Source organism: Saccopteryx leptura, chromosome 5 (genome assembly GCF_036850995.1).
Source record: "Saccopteryx leptura isolate mSacLep1 chromosome 5, mSacLep1_pri_phased_curated, whole genome shotgun sequence".
Taxonomy (NCBI): domain Eukaryota; kingdom Metazoa; phylum Chordata; class Mammalia; order Chiroptera; family Emballonuridae; genus Saccopteryx; species Saccopteryx leptura.
The window spans coordinates 2700167-2717715 of NC_089507.1; the positions used below are offsets into that span (position 1 = coordinate 2700167).

Below are 17549 nucleotides of genomic sequence, written 5' to 3' on the forward strand. Positions count from 1 at the left end.
TATATACAAATAATCAACTATAGAAAAAAAAAGCTAAGAGAACAGTCCCATGTACAATTGCATTGAAAAACAATCAAATACCTAGGAGTAATTTAATCAAGGATATGAAAGACCTTCCTCCGCCTCGACTGGGTCTCCGTGGCCGTCACAGGAAGAGTGCCCTGAGTGTCCCTATTCACAGACACCCGATGATCAGACAGCAGCGTCATCTGGGGGACTGTGTGCTTTTGAATTATCAGCAGATCACAACAGCAGCAATGTAACCTGGGCTCTTTCAAAGGTAAGGGAGGATTAATAATTCTTCTCTCTGTACTTGGGAGAATGGTGCTCAAAATTAGGTTAATAATAATACTGTCTTCCTATGCTCTCTCCTCCCAGAGATGGTTCCTGCTTGTCCTTCTGCACGGCTGCCGGAGGGGAAAGGTAATGCTGGTGGGGATTAACACACGCTGTTTGGCAAGCGGTGAACCGAAGATGAGAGAAAGAAAGTTACTTATTAAACGTCTCACACTTACTCAGTGGTCAAGCCAGGGAAATTCTAACTGCCCATCAGACTGTCTGTTTCGGTAGTAACATCAAAATGCCACAATAGACTTCTCAAGTGTCTGAATCCAGCGATACCTACTTGTCCCTTGTCTCGCATAATGTGGTCCCGGGAACCACTGCGGGTTATCCTCCCCAGACCGTGCCCTGGAGACCCCAGGCTTTCCTGACATGTGGCTCCACCAAGTGCCCAAGAGGTCTGCTGACCCTCGCATTCAGCTGGCAATGAGCTCAGACCAACGGCGTGCAGGATGGACGAATGGGCGATATGAGGAAGGCCTGGGTGGAGCAGCTCACCGGCCAGAACTGAACCACCCAGGGAGAGAGGCTCCTGAATGCAAAACAGCACCAGCCGTGCATCCCTGAACCCAGGTCAGCACGCCCACCTGCTCGTGCCCATGTCTGTGCTGCCAACTCCATCCACCTTCTCCAGGAAGACTACCAGAGAGAAGAACAGAAGTGCCTCCCGCCGACCAACACGGCACTTCAAGGACCATGAGAAAAGAAAACACAGTCCATGCGTTCTAAAGAGTCTACCTGCTGTCCAGTCTCATTTCAGCCCTTTCTTAAAAAGAGAGACCACATCATTCTGAAGGCACCAACCTGGAGCAGGTCCACGGCTGGCCTTCCCTCACCGATGACAACCATGAACTCAGGACAGAACAGAAAAGGCAGGTAAGTGTGGTCCCTGGATAGGAAGCCACAGTGGGCAGATCGGGGTGGGAAGTCAGAATTTGGGAAATGACCAGCAGCACAGCGGTAAGCTGACTGGTTTTCCCTCCTGGATCTCAGCTTTGTCCGAAAGGCGGTGAGTCTCAGCACTGCACCATGGACGGGATGGAAATGACACAGAAAGGACGGGACAAGGGGACCGATGGGACCCTTTCCTCTTCACTCCAGGCCCTGCTCGTCCCTGAGCTCAGCCGTGGCCGGGCGGAGGTTCCTAGATTGCCCAGGAAAACTCCGTCTCCGGTGAGAGCCTGGGAAAACTGGCCTCTGTGCTCTGCAGTTTGGGGGGATCCTGCTAACTTATCTCTCTTCTTTTCTTTTACCACTTTGCCCTGCAAACCACACAGTTCTGTGAAACCTCAGCACAGCACAGGAAGGGAGAGGACCCTAAGGTTCTGAGAGAGACCAGAACTTCCAGCGAAGGACCGGAGAAGGTGGTGGAGGCTCCAGGAGAAGACACGCGGACGGTGAGCTGAGCCTGCACGGAGCACCCCACCCCCAGGCCAGCACGGAGCACCCCACCCCCAGGCCAGCACAGAGCACTCCTACCCCAGGCCAGCACGGAGCACCCCACCCCCATGTCAGCACGGAGCACCCCCACCCCTAGGCCAGCATGGAGCACCCCCACCCCCATGTCAACACGGAGCACCCCCCAGGCCAGCACGGAGCACCCCACCCCCCAGGCCAGCATGGAGCACCCCACCCCCAGGCCAGCACGGAGCACCCCACCCCCAGGCCAGCACGGAGCACACCCCCCAGGCCAGCACAGAGCACCCCACCCCCAGGCCAGCACGGAGCACCCCACCCCCAGGCCAGCACGGAGCACACCCCCAGGCCAGCACGGAGCACCCCACCCCTAGGCCAGCATGGAGCACCCCACCCCCAGGCCAGCACGGAGCACCCCACCCCCCAGGCCAGCACGGAGCACCCCACCCCCAGGCCAGCACGGAGCACCCCCACCCCCAGGCCAGCACAGAGCACCCCCACCCCGAGGCCAGCACGGAGCACCCCCACCCCAGGCCAGCACAGAGCACCCCACCCTCCAGGCCAGCACGGAGCACCCCACCCCCAGGCCAGCACGGAGCACCCCCACCCCCAGGCCAGCACAGAGCACCCCCACCCCCAGGCCAGCACGGAGCACCCCAGCCCCAGGCCAGCACAGAGCACCCCACCCCCAGGCCAGCACGGAGCACCCCACCCCCAGGCCAGCACGGAGCACCCCACCCCCAGGCCAGCACAGAGCACCCCCACCCCGAGGCCAGCACGGAGCACCCCACCCCCAGGCCGGCACGGAGCACACACCCCGAGACCAGCCCCAGCTGTGCCATGCAGGTGCCACCATCACCCCACAGGCGCTGGGACAGAAACTGCGGTCTAACCTCCTTCCTGTTCTCACAGACGGCGCAGTGGCCTCAGTCTCTGCGGTTCAGAGGCGGGAAGACAGACTACAGCCCAGCCTGTACGGGCAGCACAGCCATCGCTGACTTCATCCGAAGTCTGAGGGGGAAATAATTGGGTTTGAATGGGCACAGCGGTCGGATGGAAGATGCCCGAGATCCAGAGCCCCCGCCTGCAGACCCCCCTGCCGGGGATTTCAGTTCTGAGAACAAGTTTATTTTTGCAAATACATCCATGTTTCTATAACATTTTCTGTTTTCCCCTGTTTTCTGTGTTAGAGATTACACTCCCGGTCTGAAGGTAAATGTGAGGGAGGGAAGAGCAGCATCAGCCCCGGTGTGGCCGGGGGTGGGGGGTGGGGTGGGGGGGTGCTAATTCAGTGAGTTCAGTGAGAGCACAGCCCAGGCGGACCTCAGCGTCCAGGGAAACCAGCTCGGACTTGTGGGTGTTGTGCCCCTAACTGAGCGCGCTGGTGGGGCTGGCCTGTACACGCTGGTGACCCTCAAATCCTCTTGAGTCAGGCAGTCAACGTGGAAATACTGTGACCAAACCCATTCCCTTGTGATACCATCAAGGCTGGCACCCTGCTTTGAAGTCACCAGGGCTGCACTTGTCCAACACGCTGACACTAAAGGAGGAGATTGTGTCAGTAATCTGTGCAGGGCGGGGACGGCCTAGGTAACAGGCCTCCGCAGGGATTGCCCCGAGTCCCCCACAGTATCACCTTCCCAATCCTGTACGACACAGGTTGGCACTGAATTACACTCGTGACTTAGACGTGGAAACAGCGGTGAGCTGATAGATTTTCCCTCCTTGATCTCACCTCTGTCCCACAGGTGGTGAGTGTCAGCACCGCTCCCTGGGCAGGACGAGTATGACGCATAGAGGGACTGTCAGAGCCAGTGTGTGGGACTGCTGGGGACATTTCCCTCCTCTCCTCTCCTGGTCCTGCCCCTACACACGGTCCTCTTCTGCCCTTATTCCTGGCACTGTAAGGTGTATTGTGACTTATACCACAGGTTCCCTCGCATGGCTGGAGGTGGACAGGAAGGAGAGAGAGAGAGAGAGAGAGAGACTGGGGAAGTCTCCACCTTCTCCAGGATTGCTGGTGGAGAAACCAGAACTTTCTCGGGAGGCAGCACGGCAAATTGTTAAATCCTGTCCAAAGTGTCCTATACTACAATCTGTCCCTTCATTTGGAGTTAACCCTCAAGGACTCCTACCAGGACAACTTTGGCAAATGGATGTTACTCATATACCTTCATTTGGCAAACAGTCCTTTGTCCACATTACAGTGGATACTTATTCTGGATTTATAGTAGCCTCTGCCAAACAGGAGAGGCTGCTAAGCATGTTATAGCTCATTGCATGTATGCATTTTCTATTATTGGACTTCCTAAACTGGTTAAAACTGACAATGCTCCTGCATATGCAGGAAAACAATTTACTATATTTTGTCAAACCTTTCACATTACATTGTATTTTTTACAATCTTTAAAGTTAAGGTGTTATTAAAGTGTACTCAGCAAATATTTAAGGTAAATTTTAAAAAATATAAAAGGGGGAGCCATATCCTGGAACTCCTGCAAATCTATCTTATCTTAAAAATCTTCTTTTGGGCCTGACCTGTGGTGGCGCAGTGGGATAAAGCGTCGACCTGGAACACTGAGGTCGCCGGTTCCAAACCTTGGGCTTGCCTGGTCAAGGCACATATGGGAGTTGATGCTTCCTGCTCCTCCCCCTTCTCTCTCTCTCTGTCTCTCTCTGTCTCTCTCTCTCTCTCTCACTCCTCTCTCTCTAAAAAAATCAATAAATAAAATATTTAAAAAAAATAAAATAAAAAAAAATCTTCTTTTGAATGCTGATGAACAGGAAACACCAAGTCTTTTTCTCCTGCAAACTTCTACCCTCTTTTATTTGATCCAGCTCATAACACTGTTTTGTCTTTTTTCCAAGTAGTTCCAGATATATGGAAAAGGTTTACATAGGTGGATGGGGATCCTCAAACCCCTCAGCGAGATCTTCTGAGCATGGCTTTTAAGGTCTATAATGACCAAGAGGCAGAAAAAGCCCAAAAGAGATCAGTTGAAATACCAGCTCTTGGCATACGCCCTTAAAGGCTCCAACGCCCTGCAGGGGCCTCGTAGAACTCCAACTGGGCCCTGCTTCAATAGTGGAAAGGAAGGTCATTGAGCTAAAGCCTGCCAGGCTTATATGCCTTTGCTGTGGGAAAAAGGGACACTGGAAGGTAAGCTTCCCACTCAATCCTCTAAGGGAGGGTTCTGTCTCTTCCAGCCCTGCTGCAGCCTGTGACCTGACCTTGCCCAGCCTGCTGGGACTTGCCACTGTAGGCTAAAGGTGCCCAGGGCCGTTGACCCCATCTCACGTGGACAAGCCGAGGGTATCTTCCAAGTAAGAGGTAAACTGATCTCATTTCTTATGGACACAAGGGTCATTTACTATGTCTTGCCTGAATATATGGGTTTTTATTCATCCCCTCAAAGATCTCTGCTGTGGGTGTTGATACTCCTATTTTCTGCTGCTTTGTTTAATATATAGTGTTTCCTTTATTCCTCCTGCCTCAATGCCCCATTCATATTTCAGGCTGGGACCTACTCCTAATTTAGAGCTCTCTTTCTCCTTTTTTCCAACTTCTATTATGAATTTACCTCTGCCACCCAGCTTAGTGTATCCCAAGGTTCTCCTCACCACACCACGGTTGCAGTGCGCCTGGGAAAAGCACCCTGGTCTCATCTCTTCAGGCTAAGAAGAACAGAAGCTCCATCTCCATACATACTGCAGATGGCTTTTCCAGTCTACCTGAATTGTTACCAGCAAGAAGCAGCGGTCATTGGGACTTGGACGCACGCTGCAAAGTATAGAAATAAGACAACAATTCCAGTGCCATGCGAACTTTTCCTGGACTCTTGCTCCTTGTGACAGCTCCTAATGGACTGAACTGGGGTTGGGTTGCATTTGCAGGGATGTGGAATGATGATTTGTCAGCATGGACTTGGTGAACATGTTAAGGACATTCAAAACAGCAAAGGCTCTTTTATGGATCCTGTTATATTGGCTAAGCATTTGCTTGAAGGCTTTAATCCCTGTAATGAATTAGAACACTTGTTTGGGTACCTATTAGCATTGGCTATGCAAATTTTGTGTTTATTCTGTATTTTTTCAGTCTGCCTGCAAATTAGGATCTGGGAAGCTAGGAAATCAGGTAAGTAGAAATCTCAGCACACAAATTAAAAATAGAAAAAAAGGGGGGATATGTTGTGGACCATAAATGGCTAAAAGCCTTTGTAGATTCGAGGCTTAGCAAAAGGCTAAGTTCTCCCCCTTCCACCTCCATATTGGTTAGGATGCTGAGTATTTGCACCCACTTCACTTGCTTCCTTAAGTTGCTGGAAGCAGTTTACACGCTCTTCCTCTTACTCTTTGTTTGTTCAGATGTTGGTTGATTTCACTTATGCATGGTGGGGCGATTCCTGTTTATGCCTTGGGAGAGTTCCTGTTTTAGCCTCCGATGTATAACTTTGTATCAAGGATTTCCTTGATTTGCATATGGCTATAACAAAGCAAACTGGGGCAATGGGGCACTCGGATATTGCCATCAGCATTTGAAGAGTCCTCCCGGTCCCATCCTTTTTTCTTAATAAGTCTGTTTCCTTAACTCCACACCGTTACTAGGAGCCGCACTGGGCCGCGCTCCAGAGGCTCCGCCATCCCCCGGTGCAAAGAGGAGTCCAGCCTGTGTCCCCGCCCAGGAACAGCCCCGCACCTTGCAGAGACGGACGAGAGGCCCCGGGAAGCCATGCGGCTTTAAGAGCACAAAGCCCCGTCTCTGCTGATGAACTGAAACACCTGCCCGAGCCCTCTGGGGGTCAGCATGGACATCGCCGTGCAGCCGCAGCCTCACCTTGAAGCGCAGCATGTCCTCGCCTTCCAGGAACAGCGCCAGCTCCTTCCAGTTGAAGGAGGCACGGGCGCGGTAGACGTCCAGGGGCCCCCTGGGGAAGTCGGGCAGCAGGGTATCTCTGCTTCCTTCCTGCGTGACGTCGACCTGCACCAGACAGACAGGCTGGGTCAACGGGCTTCACCTGTCGGTTCACACCGTCCACGAACAACTGCGTTAAGTGCGAGATGCTAGAAATAAGAGAAAGAGCTAACTCCAAAGGGCCGGCGAGACAGAATGACCACATTCCAAGCTAATGCTGACGTTCCCCAAACGGAAGGGGAGGGGAGGTCGCCTCCTTTCCACTCCTGAACAAAGGGGGCGGGGAGATGGATGCCAAGGGGGCGGGAGCCAGACAGCGCCAAGTAAACAGGCTGCGGTCACCATGGGCGGACGGCTCCCAAATCCACGTGCTCACTTGGCAGTTTCCTGGGCACCCCGTCTCTCTCCTCTTCAGCAGGTCCTTAAACTCCGGATGTTCAGCACTGAACACACCTTGGCACCCTGACCCAGCCTGTCCTGTAGTCTCACTCCCACTTTGCCAGTGGCCCAAGGGTCGGGGCGCTATAAACCCAGATGCCATCCTGACATTCCCATCTGCTTCATGCCCAATGCCCCCCACTCCCCTCTTTAGTGCCCATTGAACCTTTCGGTTCTCTCCACTCCCATTAAATCTGGCAGAATAACCTCAGTTCTTGAGCAATCCCTGCATGCAGGTGGACACCTCAGTGGTGTAGCAAACCCAAGTACTATCTGTCCTCTATTTTTTGGCTGACAACATTGGGACTTGTGAGAGTGAAGTCAGTCGCCCAAGGCCACACCATCAGGGGCCTTCAGTGAGGACACAGTACCTAGTATCGGGACTATTGGAATTAGCAAAAGGCACTAGGAACAGTTCCCAGCATGGAGCTGTGGCTCCCACACCACCACGGGGCCAGCAGCCACCTCCAGCCAGCTTTCCTCTCTGCAGTGGAAGAGGCAGCTCTAAAAATCAGATCTGCCCCGGTGAATAGCTCAGCTGCTCAGAGCGCTGTGCTGACAGGCCAAGGTTGTGGGTTTGATCCCGTCGGGGCACATACAAGAATCAACCAATACACGCATAAATAAGTGGAACAACAAATTGATGTCTCTCTCTCTCCCCTTTCCTCTCTCTCTCTAAAATCAATCAATATAAACATACTTAAAAAATAAAATGCAGCCTTATCAGTGGTAGCCCAGTGGAGAGTACATCGACCAGGGACACTGAGGTCCTAGGTTCGAGACCCTGGGGTTGCCGGTTTGTGCACGGGCTCATTCAGCTTGAGTACAGGCTCACCGGGTGGAGCTCAGGGTCGCTGCATTGAGCCCCAAGATCTCTGCCTTGAGCCCAAGGTTACTGGTGTTCAAGATGGAAATAAACCTGAGTTGTGGAGACTAAAATACCTCAGCAAGCCAACTTTAATCACTTCTGCAAAAGGGTGTGCGGCCACTAGTGAAAACCAGCTTGCAAGCGCTGGACAGAGGGCAAATTCTGGTTTTATCCCTAGCACAGGCATTAGGCTGCTGGGTCTTGTTCCACTGGCTGGAGTATTGACCATATAACCTCATTTTTTCTCAATTGGCTAGTTCAAATGGCCACACCAAGGTGGAAGGGAGAGATGGGGATATCATTAACTAGTAAGGGGGTTGGGGAATGGTCAGGAAAAAACGGATGCCCAGACAAAGGGGGTTGGGGGTTGATAAACAAGTTAGGTGGTTCTCATTCTACTCCCTGCTCAGAGGGACCTGAATGAAGGGAGTCAGGAATTAGTTGAAGAAAAAAACATTCACTGGGACAGGGGTGAGGAAACTTTTGGGATAAGAGAGCCATGAACGCCACATATTTTAAAATGTAATTCCTTGAGAGCCATACAACTACCCCTGTATATTAGGCATTATCCAATAAAAATTTGGTGTTATCCCGGAGGACAGCTGTGATTGGCTCCAGCCACCCGCAATCATGAACATGAGCGGTAGGAAATGAATGGATTGTAATAGAAGAGAATGTTTTATATTTATAACGTTATTTTTTTATTATTATTAAAGATTTGTTGGCAAGCCAGATGCAGCCATCAAAAGAGCCACATCTGGCTCACGAGCCATTGGTTCCCGACCCCTGGCAAGGGGTCACTGGCTCAACTGGAGGACCCCTCAGCCCCACCCATTCCGTCAAGACAAGTATGAGAAGTAACCTGTGAACAATTAAAGTGTTGCAACTACAAGTCTGTTTCTCATCTCTCTCCCGTTCTCTCTCTCTCTCTTTCGCTAAAAAAAAAAAAAAGTAAAAAAGTAATGCAGATCTGATCACACTCCCTTTAGGTGACAGCTGTCCCATGACCTCAGGGGACTATATTCAAATTCCTCAAAATGTCTCTCACGTTTACCCTCCGGAACCCCGGCCCTTGCCACCTGTGTGCCCCGCAATTTTGCTTTGTCGGACTCTGCACAGCCCCCCCCCCACCCCGCCCCAGTTGCCCCAGGGCCTTTGCACTGGCCGGATCCTCGGCCCCTCGCTTCCTTGCTCCCACGCAGACGCGGGCTTGACCTTCGGATCTCGCTGATCACTCCTATTCGCCGAGTCCTCGCTCCGCTCAGCGCACACAGCAGGCGCTCAGTAAATGTGCTTGGAACTGAGCGCTAACCAAGAAGAGCCAAGGGCGCGCAGCTGCCTGGAGTCCGGCCGTCGGACCAGCACCGCCTCTCGGACACCGTCCGACGCTGACGTCATCGCGCCGCCGGCCCGCCCCCGTCGCCCGGGAAACGTGGAACGCGGCGTTCTGCCCTGCCCGCCCCTGCCCTGCACTGTCCTGAGCGCGGGGCGGGTGCTCAGTCAAGTTGCAGAACCTCGGATGGCGCTCGCTCCCGCGTTCAGGAGAGGGTCCCTGGCTGCCCATCGCGGTGACCGCCTGGACAGTGCAGCCTTTCCTAGCGTTTCCTTCCGCCGCACACCTCCCACTCCTCGTTCCGGCGTCTGCAGTTACCTCCGTCTTCAAACACGTGCGCCCCAGGCCTGTCGCAGTCTCTTCGGGGGAATCCGCATCAAGACCGGCCCATCATGCGACATAGAATCAACTGGGCTTGACCAAGTGCCTTATAGAGGAGAGGGAAAGATCAAGAGTGTCTTCCTTTACAGGGGACTGGAAGGTGGGCAGGGCAGGGCAGACAGGCAGTCGTGGGGAAACGACAGGTAAGTGACAGGTAAGTTCCACTTGGGAGACGCGTCAAGTTTAAGAAAGATGTTGGGAGGACATCTGGATGGAGACTTCCAGCTGACAGCTGGACATTCTCTCTCTCCGCCTACGTTGAAAGAACCTTCTCTTTCATTCCATGACCACCTATTTCTTCACAGTTGTCACTCATCCCAGACTGAGGATGAGGGGTGTCGCTGCCCCCCAACACCCCACCCCCGTTGCAAAAGCAGAAGGAAGAGAATGATGGGCAAACTAGGGCCCTGAATGGGTCCTGCTGAGCTTTCAGAAATCAGCCTCCACCTAGGCAGTGTTTTCCAGCCAAGGTCCCCGTGTCCATAAGAGCACCCAGGGGAATGCAGATCAGACAATAGCTGTCTAATAGAAACACACGCTCCTGTCTTCCAACTATCCTTGGAGATAGTTTGGAGAGCAATAAAATAGCTATTCTTCCCAGAATTCACACCTCCGTTAGGTCACAGTTTCTTCCAAAATGACCACTCCTAGAAAGCAACTCAGGTTCACACGTTTTATGGACGTTGGAAAAATAGCTTTCCACCCGGAAATTAGTTGAGTCCCCTGCAGGAGTGAGAGGGAGTGAGAGCTGAGATTCTTTCTCCGCAGACGATGGAGGGCCGGCTACAGGTGAGCTTCCGGCACTGCGTGGAGCTGGCGTCAGCAGCAGGGGAGGGGAGCGCTGGTCTGTAACTGACAGTGACAAGGCAGTTTGCCCTCAGTCCCCACCCACCCAACTCACTCTTGTTCATTTTGACATGTGTCCCATTCTGCCCTGTGTGGCACACCCATCCCCTGCTCATTTTTAGTCATTCACTCTATTGGCCATCATTGGAAACTGCAATTATTTGAACATATATATATATATATTTTTTGTGTGTGTGTGTATTTTTCCGAAGCTGGAAACAGGGAGAGACAGTCAGACAGACTCCCGCATGCGCCCGACCGGGATCCACCCGGCATGCCCACCAGGGGGCAACGCTCTGCCCACCAGGGGGCGATGCTCTGCCCCTCCAGGGCGTCACTCCTTTGCAACCAGAGCCACTCTAGCGCCTGGGGCAGAGGCCAAGGAGCCATCCCCAGCGCCCCCGCCATCTTTGCTCCAATGGAGCCTCGCTGCGGGAGGGGAAGAGAGAGACAGAGAGGAAGGAGAGGGGGAGGGGTGGAGAAGCAGATGGGCGCTTCTCCTGTGTGCCCTGGCCGGGAATCGAACCTGGGACCCCTGACACGCCAGGCCGACGCTCTATCACTGAACCAACTGGCCAGGGCCTATTTGAACATATTTTTAACACTAAAAGTTTCCTCCCAAACTCTGGCCATTTGTCTCTCCATATTCCCATCCCTTCCCCTCCCTCCCACGCACGACCCTCGCTGGTTCAGCAGTCACAGAAGAGCTGTTGGAAAGGAGTCAGCAGGTCACTGGGTTGGGATGGGCCATGATGATTTGGTGCCAAGCATGGGGCTGTCACAGCTCTGCCATGGCCGCCGGCATGCAGCACCCACCTCCTTCATTCACCCCAGTAAAATTTTAGAAGTCAGTTAGACACGAGCAGAGAAGGAACGAGGGGCCAGATGCAGAGGGTCACCAGGGCGGAGTGCCCCCGGTGCCTACAAGCCCTTGCACAACCACTCCTTTAAGCATGAACCCCTGGAGATGACATCAGGCCTCAGTGGTGTGTCAGCTCTGGGCCCAGAAAAGCAGGAGAACCAGGCAGAGTAACACCGTGGCTGACATCAGGACCAGCTGCATTGACTCATGGCCCCAGTGCCGACCAATCAGTGGAGACCACAAGAGGCACACCTGGAAAACTGATGAATGTTGGGATCCTCCCCGAAGGTCTCCAGATAAAAGCCCTAGGTTCAGAGACGCACCCTGCATGCATGCTCTCTCTTCTTTCTTTTTTCTTTCCTTCCTTTCCCTTTCCTTCTGTTGGGTAAACAAATGTGTTGTCTTGTTTTTTAAGTTTGCCCCTAGTCTGGGGACAGAGCCATGGCCCTGTGTGTATAGTCTATGGGAGGCTGCAGGTGCTTGCCCTCAGGGTGGCAGATAGCAGATAGCAAGTCCCAGATTGCCTTCCTGCTTGGGAGGGGTGAATGTTTGCTATCCTTTGCTGGGGAAGGTTTTATTCCCCCAGGCTGCTTTGCAGAGGAGTGCAGAGAGAATCCAGAGGGAGTCCGAGAGAGAGTCCAAAGAATGAGTCCTGGGCTTTGGGAATCCTGAGGCGAGGGAAGCGGTCTTCTTTGCCTACTTGCCCGTCCGCTGTTAGGAGACTTTAATAAAGGGAATGGCCCACCATTTTCTGGCTTACAGTTCCGTTACGTCTGCTTGATTCCAATGAGAACCTGCATGGCCAAGGCGGCCACTGGCCCTACACCTTCCCTTCCCTTCCCCTTCCCTTCCCTTCCCTTCCCCTTCCCTTCCCCTTCCCCTTTCTCTTCTTTCTTCTGGAGCACATTCTCTCCCTCTCCCTCTTCCTCCCTCCTCCTGGCCCTCTTTCAGTTCCCTTGCTCCTTCCCTCCCTCCTTCCCTCTCTCTTTCACTCTCCAGGGACCCTCAGTTTGCCTCTGTAACTAGTTTCCTGAGCCCGTTTCTCCTACGCTCACTTCTACCTCTGAGTCTTTCTAAATAAACTCTCTCTTACAGTTCGAGTCTTGACTCTGAATTCTGTCTTATCCAGAACTCAGGTACTGAGGTTGCTAAACTGAGGTCCGGCCTGACTTGTTGCTGGTGCCATTTTCCCGCTGCTAATAAAACGACATCAAGTATAGAGGCAGCTGAGAACGGGAGGTGTGCTTCAGGACGTGGTTTTGTAGGAGATGCACATACAAGGTGTCCGGAGCTGGCTGACAAGGTCACAGCAGGAGAAGACCCACAACTGCTGGCTGACAAGGTCACAGCAGGAGAAGATCAAAAACTGCTGATTGACAAAGTCACAGCAGAGAAGACCAACGGCTGCTGGTTGACAAAGTCACCGCAGTCAAGACCAATGGCTGCGGGTTGACAAAGTCATCGCAAAGGAAAGGCACAACGATACTTCCCCCTTTGACCTTTTTGAATTAATCTGGCCTTATATCCCCCCTTTTCTGGGTGAGTGCTATTATTTATGGCACAGGGATAATAGTACCGTGCTTTCCCTGTAGATTCGTAGTGATTTCTTTGGAAATGAGACAGAAGGTGTAAGTTCCACAGAAAAGCCTGTAAGCCCCTTGAACTGGGCTCATAAACATAAGAGGCTGGCCATGATATCCCTCATAAAGGGTTAAGTTTGTAGAAGAATTTCTTCTTATTAATCATGTTAGAAAGAATAAAGTTAGAACTTAACTAGTGTATGAATATAGTAAATGAATAAAGTTTAATTAGACATTAGAATCTTAGGTAAAGTGTAGTGGAGTGGCCTGTCGCGTGGCCTTGGATGGGAGCGCAGCTGGCAAGTAAAGAATGTTTTGTTAAAAGACTTGTTTTGTGACTGAAGGCAGTTACTGGGCTTTTCTCAGTAAAACATTCTCATGAGATTTTTGTATTTTCCAAGAATAAGGAGAAGAATGTGGTGGGATCCATAGAAGCAATAGCAATTAATGCCTTCTGATATTATGTTGCTACTAAGCTATCTTGCAGGTGCACTCTATATATCTTTAAGCAAAAGTTACTCTTGATGTTAGGCCAATTTCTTAATAAGCAAGCCTTTTGAAGTCTTGTGAGAAAAATTAGGACACTGCATGAACTCAGGGCCATTTGCCTGAGCAAGCGGTGGTCCTTTGCTAGTCCTTGATGATTTCGTCTGCTAATCTCTCTCTCTGCGCCCCTGACTCACAACAACAGTAAGGTAGAGTTATTAATTAGTACTAATCTTTTAGAAGTTTGTACCAATATTGTTATTGCTATTCAAGTTATTGTATAACTGTACTTTGAAATGACTTACCACCTAATTTGTAGCTTATAGATATGAATTAACTGTTATCTGGAAATATGTAACCATAGTGAAACAAAATACCTTGTGATTATAACTTAGTGTATGTGCATAAAAAGAAAGCTAGACCAGCATTTGGCGGAGATGCCTGGCAGTGAATGCTAATGAGAGAATAAAGAGAAAGAAAAGAATTCGGCTCTCTCACTCAATTCGTGCTGATGCCGTCTCTTCCGGTGGGACCCCTGGATTCCCCCCGGGGCTGGACCTCGGCAACAAGGAGTTTGCAGATTTGAGTCATGGCAAATGTGCCTGGCATGAGTCAATGAAGGAATTTTTAAAACTATGAACCGAAGCATTCAATCCAAAGGGTTTAAATACTGAAGGAGCCTTGGTGTCAGGGGAGTTTCTGGCTGAGGACCTGGAAGGTCATGGGGAGGCCAGGGCTGACGCCCACGTTCAATCACACGATGGGGCTGGCACTTAGGTGTGCCACACTCAGCAAAGAGGGCCTTCCTCCCACCAAAGCCTCAACCACCTCCACCTGCTTCCGGCACTGAGAGGATGAGGACCCAGCATGTGATGGTCTGGGGACTCCCACTTGGGTCTCTCTGGGGCTCACTATCCAATACAATAACCACTAGCCTCATGCAGCTGTTTTCATGTAAATGTGCTCTAGTTAAAAGGAAATGAGTTGAGAATTCATTCCCCAGTTGGGCCTAGGAAGGGGAAATCAGGTTAGAAAGGGAGGTAGAACCACATTTGGAAGTGGGAGCCAATAGGCAGGTTAAATGTATTCCTTGTTCAATGGGTGGGTTTCCTGCAAGGATATTAGCCTGTATCGAATTTTCCACCTCCCCCGAAAAATTGGCTTTTAAATTTATGGCCTCTCACTCCAAGCCGTTGTAGGCCTCCTGCTTTCTGTTCAGAGATTGATCAGTCGCTCTCTGCTATGCTCACGTGATACGCTGCAGAGCAATAAGACTCCATCAGTCAGTGTCTGGAGGCAGGGAGGCCTCAGGGCCACACAAGGACCCAGAAGCCAGGAGCCCAGAGCCTAAGAGATAAGAGTTGTGTGAGGAATCGAGCCCCCATTTCAAAGAAACAGCACTGCTGCTCTACATGAGAAACCCAGAGTGGACACCTTGCCTTGTTGCCGTTTTGATTAGGGACGCTACGTAGTTAGGAGCTAGAGCCCAGAGCGCCTGCGCAGTTACTGTGCCAAAGCCCATGGACCCAGGAGTGGCCAGTTTTTTATATTGTGTAGAAGGATTTACATACGTGACCCCCTTCTGCTGAAGTCAACGATAGCCAAGGCAGCAGGTTATGTAAGTGTGGGAGCAACTGCGCATGCGCTCCCACTTTTGGGTCCTGTCCTTTGGCACAGTTACTGCGCATGCGCCCTGGGCTCTACCTCATAACTGGGCTCTAGCACTCCACCCTCCTAGAGTTCAGGGCACCTGGCCTTCTCCCTTAGGGCACCACCTTGGGCCCAGAGGCCACCACAGTAGTAGTAGAAGGGACAACAGGCTATTACTAGCCACCCTGCTATGTTTGTTAAAATAAGCAAGGCCCCCTTTTAGGATATTTTTAGGCTCTCCCACTAGTGGGAGAGCGGGTCCTTTGACAGGGCTGACATTTTAGCATTTATTTTTTTGCAAAGCCTCTCAGATATGCTGTTGATTATCGGGAATATACACTCCGCAGTCTATATGCACAAGGGCACAAGTACCGCCCTGCACTGCAGTAAGTAAATTTAAGGCCATGCGGTTTTTTTGTAAGACTACTTTCTGCATCTGGGAAGTCTCATCAAGGAGACTTAGGGAGTGGTGAGTGACATTTAATGCTTTGGGCTATGTGTTGGCCCAACCTCTTAACCTGTAATTTTATATTAATAGTGCCACCCCCACCCTGACCCCTGGGTACAAAGAGATCCAGAAAGTAAAACCACCAGTGAGCTTTTTTTTTTTTTTTTTTTTTAATGTCAGTGGTGATATACGGGGTCCCAATTTTGGGGCTTTTGTGGCAATGTCTGTACCATCTTGTCATAGCTAAACGGGCGACCCCAAGTATACTGGCCAGTCCAGTGAGCCGGCAGGTAGGGCTGGCCGTACCGTCACAGACTTACAAACCGTCTTTTGGCAGAAAACTTGTAGGTTTCGTATTTACAGGCTTCTTTTGATCCCATCAGTGATTCGTGGTGCAAGACACTGTCAGGTTGGCACACACGTCTGTGGTGGCCAGCCCACGGTAAGGTTGGGCACACTGTCATTGCGCCGTTTTATATAAAGAGGGGGCTACCTGTAAAAGCTTTACATGAATGCCTGTCACCTGCTCCCAACTGTTAGACACAGTTTTTCCTAGCAAGGGTGGTTTATTGTGACGAGAGTTTTGGAGAAGCATTTTAATAGTTTGTTGCATGCATTTGATTCTGGACTCGTGTGATGGGCGCTCCAGGTGCGTAACTTAGTCCAGCTCTGGAGGGAGGCAGGGGTAACAGGCCAGGGAAGCCCTTCCGCCGTCTCTGCAGGCAGCTCGGTGCAAGCCCAACAATGGGACAGCTGAAGCCCCCATGCAAAAGTGTGGGCACATGGCATGAGACTGTGGCCGGCAGTCAGCCTGGACAATGTGACAGGATTGAAAGTGAAGCCGTCCTAGGCAGTCCCGCCCCCCAGGGGGAATGGAAGCCACCCTGTCGCCCTGTGAGAGCATGGTGGTCGGCATGGAAGAGCCTCCTGGTCGCTGGTCCCAGACTCGAACACCCGCAGTCGGGAGAGGGGCCCCCACTAAGAGCCACTGTGTGCAAGGGCACGCTGCACAGTCTGAGGGCAACCAGCAACCGCGCCTTTTAGAAGGGAGGAGGGAGCTGCAGCAGGCAACCTGGCTCGCAGCCTCCGTCGGCCACGTGGTGAGCCAGGGTGCGAGGGTCAAGTCTTTTTTTAGGCCTGTTTCCCATGGTTTTGGTAACACTATTTATGGATACCCCTTTGTCTCTAGTTTTTATAGCCAGTTTTCTTATTTTTTTTTCCCCCATCCTGGGGCCACTGTGGATGGAGCTGGTGGCTCTAGGGCTCCATCCTGTACCTGTATGTGTAGGTTTGTGGATCTAGAAGGGGTCACCTTAAGGCGACAAGTTGTCCCTTTCAGTACCCGGTCCAGAGGGCTTTATTTCTGTTTGGTGAGACTGCTCATTTAGCAGCTGCACCGCCATGGGAAGCTGTCGCTTTTACTGTTTTTTGTTTGTTTGTTTGTTGGTACTTGTGGGAGACTACAAGTAGCAAAGCTCTTGTATCGATAGTTCGAGGCTTAGCAGAAGGCTAAGTTCTCCCCCCACCACTCCTCCATATTCACTATGAAGCTGAGTATTTGCACTCATCCTAACCTCTCACCTCACTTGCTTGGTTAAGTTGTTAAAGGCGAAGTTTTTCTCCACACCTCCTGTAAGCTGTGATGCCCGATTGTACTCTTCCTATCCCCCATGTCCCTCGGAGAGACTGGAGGCAGTTTCCTTTTTATTCTTTGTTTCTTGAAATTAAGATGTTATGCAGGGTGGAGGTTTTCTGCACTTGGGAGAATTCTTGGGTTGCCTTGGAAATGTGACTTTGTTTTAATTATCTCTTTGTTTGCTAATGGCCTCACTTTGCCCTATAAATAAAGCAGGTAGTGGGGTGGAGACTCACCTTTTGCAAGCTGTCTTCTGTGTGGCAAAGAGTCCTCCTAAAAATAAATAAATAAATAGCCTGACACAGTGGATATAGTGGCACAGTGGATAAAGCGTTGACCTGGAACACTGAG

The 17549-nt window shown here is 51.5% G+C and overlaps 1 long non-coding RNA gene across 1 annotated transcript; it reads right to left on the bottom strand.

Annotated features, from left to right (window-relative positions):
* Positions 1 to 3396: 3396 nt before the first annotated feature.
* LOC136405903 (uncharacterized) lies at positions 3397 to 6730 on the bottom strand. The gene is made up of 3 exons (XR_010751590.1): positions 6593 to 6730; positions 5380 to 5539; positions 3397 to 3529 (listed from the first exon to the last, which is right to left on the bottom strand). It is a non-coding gene; the product is annotated as an uncharacterized lncRNA (long non-coding RNA).
* Between the last annotated feature and the right edge of the window lie 10819 nt (positions 6731 to 17549).